This window comes from Anopheles coustani, assembly GCF_943734705.1.
Source record: "Anopheles coustani chromosome X unlocalized genomic scaffold, idAnoCousDA_361_x.2 X_unloc_4, whole genome shotgun sequence".
In the NCBI taxonomy this organism is placed as follows: domain Eukaryota; kingdom Metazoa; phylum Arthropoda; class Insecta; order Diptera; family Culicidae; genus Anopheles; species Anopheles coustani.
Window position 1 is genome coordinate 841,052 of NW_026525148.1, and position 9,612 is coordinate 850,663.

Consider the following 9,612-nt stretch of genomic DNA (forward strand, 5'->3'; position numbering starts at 1 on the left):
ATCGAAATTTTCGACCAAGTACTGAGAAAACAGGGTAAGGTACCGTGTACCTCGAATAACTTCGGCTGTAGATGTCCGAGCGAGGCGAACGGCATAGCGTTGGAAAGGTCTTGAGGTGCTCTAGGCACCCTGAAAGTATGAGAAGGCTATCTGGAAAACTCGTGGAGATATTAGAGAAACATTGGGCCCAAAAGATACCAAGTCGCAGGAAATGGGCCCTCCAAGAACACCCTAAAATCCCAATTACGGCTAAGTTGCAGGCCAGCTAGCGAAGTGAAATGTTCTAGGCATAACTAGAACACGTTAATGCGCAACTTTTTGAATCAGAACTTTTTTCGATATCTGGCCCCCAAAGGGGGGATATGGGCGATCAAAGGATTTTTCCAAGTTTCGGTACTTTTTACGGTATCGCTCATAGCTCCGGCTGTATGCAAGCAAATGACAATCTAAGACATGATTTGGAAAGGTATTGAGCAGTACTAACTTACGTTAGAACACAGCGAAGCGCTATCGGTTCATGGCAAGGCCGATATAAGCAGTCAAAGATGAAAAATGTTGACAAAATGAACAAAAATTACCTTGGTACGCGAATAGCGGCCAGGGATGAAGAGGTACGAAGGTGGTGTAGAAGAATTATAATTAGGGCTTGGTACGCTCTAAAAGTTTGCCGAAGACCGCAAAGCGCTCAGACCCATAGAAAGTGGCCATTTGGGCCGAACAGTGCGTGCAAAGAGGTGAAAATGCAAAAATTGCACTTTGGGGGGCGATTTGCGGGGGGAAGGAGGGGTCGGAGGGCAAAATGTCCCTTGACCAAAAAGTCTTATCTCGTCGAGATCTACAACATTGCCGAAGACCGCAAAGCGCTAGCTCGCAATCGAAAAATCGAGAATTTGAAAATTTTCTAAGTCTTGGGCTCCCTAAGGAAAAGTTTCAAAAATCACGTTTGTCCCCAATTTTGAAGGGGAAGGAGTCGGTTCCGGGGCATGGTGTCTTCGGCAAAAAGTCTTATCTTTTTGCGTACTTTCGACTAGTTCAATAAAAATTTTTGACCCAAAATTTGTTCGGCGGACCCCTAGGTCGAAAAACCCGAAAAAAGTCGAAAAAAGTCGAAAATGTCGAAAAATGAGAAAACCTCATATTCGGACTCTACACGAGCCCCAGATATTGAAAAGTGAAATCCGCGGTCGATTTGGAACAAAAAATTGACCTAGGCAAAGTTGTATGGAGGTAGGGACCCCTGAGAAAAAAGTTTGGTCCCGAGGCTCCTTGGACCACCAAGTCCCTAGGTCGGACCAAAATCGGAAAAAATCCGACCAAAGTCGAAAGTGTCGAAAATTTTAAAAAACCCCTTTTGGGGCCCTATGGCCTCCCTAGATAATGAAAAGTGAGGTCCGCGGCCGATCCGGAAGAAAAACTTGACCTAGGCAAACTTGTATGACGGTGGGGACCCAAAAAAATTTCGATGAGTGTAGTTTAGACAGGCCGGAAAATGTATCGGTGGTCCGTATCAAGGGACGTCTTTTAGTTCCATGGGGTGGTGGTCGTCGAACAAAGTCGCCTAGGTCGACCACCAGAAAGACCAGTCGTGTTGTAATGGATGTTTTGACCACTTTACTAGGGAAACCTAGTAGGTCGAAGCAAATTTGGGGTTCGAGATGAGTTGGTGAAAGTTGGTCCAACCTAGGTGTGCTTGGTGGAGGTTGACCATGAAAGTAGAGCATGATAGGAATGACCATAACTTTGGTTCTAGATGTCGGATCGGAACACTTTCGGCAGTTTTGGAAAGGTGAAGGCCTGCTCTAGCTATGTTTCCTACCAAGCTGAGCGCCTACTAGTGACCCGGAGGAGGTATTAAGGGTCAAAGGCAAAAAGGGGTACCCTAAAGTGCGTGTGACCAAGAAAATGGGAAAAACGGTATCGCCTATAGCTCAGGCTGTATGGCTCGGATCGGAAAGCTTGGATATGCGTTGGAAAGGTCTTGACGAGCGCTAGCTATGTGTCCTACCAAGCGAAGCGCTAGGTGTTGAGCAAGTCGGTCATATTAGAGGGCAAAGGTGAAAAATGGTGGTTTAGAGGCGAAAATTCACCTTATGATCGAAAATAGCGGGCGAACGATAAGAGCTACGAACACGGCGTAGAACAATCATAAGTACGTTACCACAAGACCTAACTTTGGCCAATATAGAGCGAGAAGATCGGAGGTACCCATCAGGGTGATATGGCTGGTTCAAAGTTGGACCAAAACGAGACTTGAGAAATGGATTGAAACACGGTATCGCGAATAACTCAGGCTGTATGGAACGGATCGACAAGCTAAGATCAGTGTTGGAAAGGTCGAACCGAGCGCTAACTATAATCCCAAACAACCGAAGCGCTAAGTGTTGAGCAAAACTGAGCTATTAAGCGACAAAGTGGAAAAATAATACCAAAATTTCCAAAAATCACACAAGACCAAGAATACCGAGCAGGCGGTAAGAGATAGCGGGTTGACGTAGAATACTTATAAGTTTGCCTCTACGAGACCTAAAAGTCGTCCATAGACAGCGAGAAGATCGGACCACTCTGGAAGGGTGATACGAGTGGTCAAAAATTGGCAAAAATGAAACATGGCTAAAATGGATTTGACTTGTGCACCGTATAGCTCCGGCTGTATGGCATGGATTGTTAAGCTAGGATATGTTTTGGAAAGGTAACACCCAGCGCTAGATACGACTAGAAGAAAGCAAAGCGCTAACTAGCATGATTTGGAAGTTATTAAGTGTCAAAGTCGAAAAATGTTACCAAAATTGAAACTCGAGTACATTGGGCCAAAAAGTACAAGTTGTGAAATTTGGACTTACGAGTAAAATACCGAGCAGGCGGTAAGAGATAGAGACTTGGTGTAGAACAATTATATGTTGGGCATGTTATAACCTATATTTGGCCCGAACATAGTGACGAGATCGGTGGTACCCAAAAGGGTGGTACAGGTGTTAGATGGTTTTCCCAGAGCATAAGCTCCACATGATATGGAAAACGGGAAACATCATAACTTCGGCTGTATGGCATGGAATGGAACGAACAAGGTATCGATGGAAAGAGAAAAGGAAGCGCTAACTATAATTCTTGCCAAGCAAAGCGCTAGCATGTGACCGTTCAGGTGTTATTGTGAGTCAAAGTCAGAAATTGTTACCACGAGAGGCGAAAATCCGACTAAGTCCAAAAATACCGGGCTGGCGGTAAGAGATACGGCTTGGCCGTAGAACATTTATAAGTTGGCCAAGACAAGACCTAAGTTTCGTCCATAGACGACAAGAAGATCGAAGATACCTGAAGGTGAGATATGGGCGTCCCAAAGTGGGCCTTTGGAAAAGTGACAAACTTCCCTTATAACAGCATACACCAAATATCTCTGGCTCTATGGCACCGAATAAGAAGTTGAGCTCAGCGATAGAAAGGTGATAGTCAGCGCTAAATATCATACGAACAGAGTGAAGCGCTAAAGGGAAAGGATCTTGGTGATATAAGGTGACAAAGTCGAGAAAAGTTGCCTCAAAATCATGAAAAATGTGAAAAAATGGCTAAGTCCCGGGTGCCTTAAGGGCAGGTTAATCGAATGTACCGAGCTGGCGGTACGAGATAGAGACTTGGTGTAGAACAATTATATGTTTGGCATGGCAAGACCTACATTCGGTCAATACAAAGTGAGAAGATCAAAGATACCCGCAAGGGTGATATTGGTGTCCAAAGGAAAAAAGCACTAAGTCAAGAAGTCAGTATGCGATGAAACACGGACCAAGAGTACCAAGCAATTGGTGCAAGTTAGAGCCTTAATGGTTCAAGATAGAGACTTGGTGTAGAATAATTATAAGTTTGGCATAGCAAGACCTACATTTGGTCAATACATGGTGCGAAGATCAAAGATACCCGTAAGGGTGATATTGGTGTCCAAAGGTAAAAAACACTAAGTCTTGGGTAACTTATATGAAGAAAAAGGACCCTGATGGGTCATATGGAATTGATCGAAAAATCGGCTAAGTCCCAAAATGGGGATGTCAGAACTACACTCAAATGTTACCACACCAAGCAAGGCAAACTTATATGAAGCAAAGGACCCTGATGGGTCATATGGTATTTTACGAAAAATCGGCTAAGTCCCAAAATGGGGATGTCAGAACTACACTCAAATGTTACCACACCAAGCAAGGCAAACTTATATGAAGCAAAGGACCCTGATGGGTCATATGGTATTTTACGAAAAATCGGCTAAGTCCCAAAATGGGGATGTCAGAACTACACTCAAATGTTACCACACCAAGCAAGGCAAACTTATATGAAGCAAAGGACCCTGATGGGTCATATGGTATTTTACGAAAAATCGGCTAAGTCCCAAAATGGGGATGTCTGAACTACACTCAAATGTTACCACACCAAGCAAGGCAAACTTATATGAAGCAAAGGACCCTGATGGGTCATATGGTATTTTACGAAAAATCGGCTAAGTCCCAAAATGGGGATGTCAGAACTACACTCAAATGTTACCATACCAAGCAAGGCAAACTTATATGAAGCAAAGGACCCTGATGGGTCATATGGTATTTTACGAAAAATCGGCTAAGTCCCAAAATGGGGATGTCAGAACTACACTCAAATGTTACCATACCAAGCAAGGCAAACTTATATGAAGGAAAGGACCCATATGGGTCATATGGTATTTTTCGAAAAATCGGCTAAGTCCCAAAATGAGGATGTCAGAACTACACTAAAAAGTTACCACACCAAGCAAGGCAAAGTACCTAGGTGAACCCTAGGAAGAAACACGGACCAAGTCAGATGGCCTAAGTCAATAGAACAAGTGACCTAGGCAAAGTTGTATGGCGCTGAGGACCCTGAAAAATCTGGTTAGTGTAGTTTAGACAGGGTAGGTTTTTGGGTCGGCCGAACCCCCTTATTTTGGGTTTTGGCCTCATCAAGAAGCTACACCTAGGCAAACTGCCTAGGGTGAAAGTGCGAAGACCAATCGAATAGTAAGACAAGTTTTGACCGATCGCCCTAGGCAAGCTTGTTTGAAGAAAGGGACCCTAAGGGTCATATGGAAATACATGAAAAATCGGCTAAGTCCCAAATTGGGATGTCAGAACTACACTAAAAAGTTACCACATCAAGCAAGGCAAACTACCTAGGTGAACCCTAGCAAGAAACACGGACCAAGTCAGATGGCCTAAGTCAAGAGTGCAAGTGACCTAGGCAAAGTTGTATGACGGTGAGGACCCTGAAAAATCTGGTTAGTGTAGTTTAGACAGGGGAGGTTTTTGGGTCGGCTGAACCTCCTTATTTTGGGTTTTGACCTCCTCAAGAAGCTACACCTAGGCAAACTGCCTAGGGTGAAAGTGCGAAGACCAATCGAATAGTAAGACAAGTTTTGACCGATCGCCCTAGGCAAGCTTGTATGAAGAAAGGGACCCTATGGGTCATATGGAAATACATGAAAAATCGGCTAAGTCCCAAAATTGGGATGTCTGAACTACACTAAAAAGTTACCACATCAAGCAAGGCAAAGTACCTAGGTGAACCCTAGCAAGAAACACGGACCAAGTCAGATGGCCTAAGTCAAGAGAACAAGTGACCTAGGCAAAGTTGTATGACGGTGAGGACCCTGAAAAATCTGGTTAGTGTAGTTTAGACAGGGGAGGTTTTTGGGTCGGCTGAACCTCCTTATTTTGGGTTTTGACCTCCTCAAGAAGCTACACCTAGGCAAACTGCCTAGGGTGAAAGTGCGAAGACCAATCGAATAGTAAGACAAGTTTTGACCGATCGCCCTAGGCAAGCTTGTATGAAGAAAGGGACCCTATGGGTCATATGGAAATACATGAAAAATCGGCTAAGTCCCAAAATTGGGATGTCTGAACTACACTAAAAAGTTACCACAGCAAGCAAGGCAAAGTACCTAGGTGAACCCTAGGAAGAAACACGGACCAAGTCAGATGGCCTAAGTCAAGAGTACAAGTGACCTAGGCAAAGTTGTATGGCGCTGAGGACCCTGAAAAATCGGGTTAGTGTAGTTCAGACAGGGGAGGTTTCTGGGTCGGCTGAACCTCCTTATTTCGGGTTTTGGCCTCCTCAAGAAGACAGACCTAGGCAAACTGCCTAGGGTGAAAGTGCGAAGACCAATCGAATAGTAAGACAAGTTTTGACCGATCGCCCTAGGCAAGCTTGTATGAAGAAAGGGACCCTATGGGTCATATGGAAATACATGAAAAATCGGCTAAGTCCCAAAATTGGGATGTCTGAACTACACTAAAAAGTTACCACATCAAGCAAGGCAAAGTACCTAGGTGAACCCTAGGAAGAAACACGGACCAAGTCAGATGGCCTAAGTCAAGAGTACAAGTGACCTAGGCAAAGTTGTATGGCGCTGAGGACCCTGAAAAATCGGGTTAGTGTAGTTCAGACAGGGGAGGTTTCTGGGTCGGCTGAACCTCCTTATTTTGGGTTTTGACCTCCTCAAGAAGCTACACCTAGGCAAACTGCCTAGGGTGAAAGTGCGAAGACCAATCGAATAGTAAGACAAGTTTTGACCGAACGCCCTAGGCAAGCTTGTATGAAGAAAGGGACCCTATGGGTCATATGGAAATACATGAAAAATCGGCTAAGTCCCAAAATTGGGATGTCTGAACTACACTAAAAAGTTACCACAGCAAGCAAGGCAAAGTACCTAGGTGAACCCTAGGAAGAAACACGGACCAAGTCAGATGGCCTAAGTCAAGAGTACAAGTGACCTAGGCAAAGTTGTATGGCGCTGAGGACCCTGAAAAATCGGGTTAGTGTAGTTCAGACAGGGGAGGTTTCTGGGTCGGCTGAACCTCCTTATTTCGGGTTTTGGCCTCCTCAAGAAGACAGACCTAGGCAAAGTGCCTAGGGTGAAAGTGCGAAGACCAATCGAATAGTAAGACAAGTTTTGACCGATCGCCCTAGGCAAGCTTGTATGAAGAAAGGGACCCTATGGGTCATATTGAAATATACGAAAAATCGGCTAAGTCCCGAAATTGGGATGTCTGAACTACACTAAAAAGTTACCACATCAAGCAAGGCAAAGTACCTAGGTGAACCCTAGGAAGAAACACGGACCAAGTCAGATGGCCTTAGTCAAGAGTACAAGTGACCTAGGCAAAGTTGTATGGCGCTAAGGACCATGAAAAATCGGGTTAGTGTAGTTAAGACAGGGGAGGTTTCAGGGTCGGCTGGACCTCCTTATTTCGGGTTTTGGCCTCCTCAAGAAGACAGACCTAGGCGAACTGCCTAGGGTGAAAGTGCGAAGACCAATCGAATAGTAAGACAAGTTTTGACCGATCGCCCTAGGCAAGCTTGTATGAAGAAAGGGACCCTATGGGTCATATGGAAATACATGAAAAATCGGCTAAGTCCCAAAATTAGGATGTCTGAACTACACTAAAAAGTTACCACATCAAGCAAGGCAAAGTACCTAGGTGAACCCTAGGAAGAAACACGGACCAAGTCGGATGGCCTAAGTCAAGAGTACAGGTGACCTAGGCAAAGTTGTATGGCGCTGAGGACCCTGAAAAATCGGGTTAGTGTAGTTCAGACAGGGGAGGTTTCAGGGTCGGCCGAACCTCCTTATTTCGGGTTTTGGCCTCCTCAAGAAGACAGACCTAGGCGAACTGCCTAGGGTGAAAGTGCGAAGACCAATCGAATAGTAAGACAAGTTTTGACCGATCGCCCTAGGCAAGCTTGTATGAAGAAAGGGACCCTATGGGTCATATGGAAATATACGAAAAATCGGCTAAGTCCCAAAATTGGGATGTCAGAACTACACTATAAAGTAACCACATTAGCAAGGCAGACTTGTATGAAGAACGGGACCCTATTGAAAGTAGCAAATATCCCAAACCGAACATGAATATTATACACACAAGAGTACGAACATAAAGGAACACGGACCAAGCGTACCGAGAGAATCGGTACTATAGAACCCTCGTGGTTCTACACAAAGACTTTATGTTAGGGGTTCAAGCCCCATAGTACTCAAACGGTGACAGTAGCAAATATCCCAAAACGAACGTGAATCTTATTCACAAGAGTACGAACATAAAGGAACACGGACCAAGCGTACCGAGAGAATCGGTACTATAGAGCCCTCGTGGTTCTACACAAAGACTTTATGTTCGGGGTTCACACCCCAAATCGAACGTGGAATTTACTTTCTGATGGTCATGCGGTCGTCCAAAGGGGTCTAGTATCCTGGGATGACAAGCATCACGGGCACAGCTCGTATCAAAACAGTCGAAGAGGCCCGCGAAAGCTTGCTTTCCATGGCTATGCGATGCACAAATTGAGTTTACTCACCGTAGTATAAAACGAACGAACCGAACCTATCCGAGTAGGGATAATGGGCGCAGTAACATACTTCTGTGACCCAGCGAGAGTTGAACGAGGTGACATGAACTGTCAGTGGCTTATATCAGATGGGATACATACATGAGATTGCTTTCAAATCTACACTCGAAAACCTAACCAAGTAAAAGCGAACGTGGGAAGGATTCGAAACCGGTCACGAAATCTTAAGCTGGAAAGAGTCATCACTATGGATACATATTATGCGAAACCAATCAAGTGCTCAGTACTGATCCAAAACCTAAGAGCACTAGTGAACACCTTATTCTCACCCTAGTTCACATCCAAGTGATCGACCACGTGTGTGAAGCAAAGACCAATCGAATTCCTCAATGAACCGAACACTATGAACAAATGGCCAGAAACGTTATAACTATCCAAACATCCTACTATCTAGCGAAAGTCATCACGATGGAACCATACAATGATCTTAACCTATAGCGCTCACCTATTCCTACCCAGAGTGCAAGTGAACAGATTGCCCACCCTTACCAGTTCACAACCACGTGATCGACTAACATACCGAGGTTACCACAAGTCAAAGTTATACGTTTACAAGCGCAAGACCAATCGAAAACCCCGAAAGCAATCTCGACCCAAAATGTATTATCCGTGAGTGTAGTCGAGTCTCGTACTCGTCATCTGTAATCGTCGGATAGAATATCCAGTACACGGTTGTCTTTCCAAATGAAATCTACATACAGAACTCGCTCTTGGCAAATGGGTGGCAATGGCGCAATCAGGAGCGAGTTCCCGTCCGGGTGCCAAGTGATTGGCAAATGTCTGGGGGAAAGCAACCATATATTGATTTGTCTGTTAGTGTACTGGGTGTTTGAGGTATGTAGTATCCACGCTTGGTTGGGTGTGTCAGAGGACCATGGATGCGTTCACAACCCCAATTGGGGTACATCGGGAATGATTTTGTGGAACCGATGTGCCCGGCACACACTAAGTTTTGTTGCAAGTTAATAGTGTGCCATGTCCGGGGGGGTTGTGATTAAACTCTGGTGAATTGCGTACTGTGGTGATTGGGGTATGAAAGCCCCGCAGTTGCAATGATCGGACGCGCCTAGCGTGTCCTTTAGTTGATGGTAGGGAAATGAAGGCCCTTGTCAGCTCACCTAAGTATTCATGGAAGTTTGGCATAAGGTCGCTGTGGTAGGGGTATGAAGGCCCCGTCAGCGCATGCACAATCGGGCGCACGTGCGCTTAGCGGAGTCG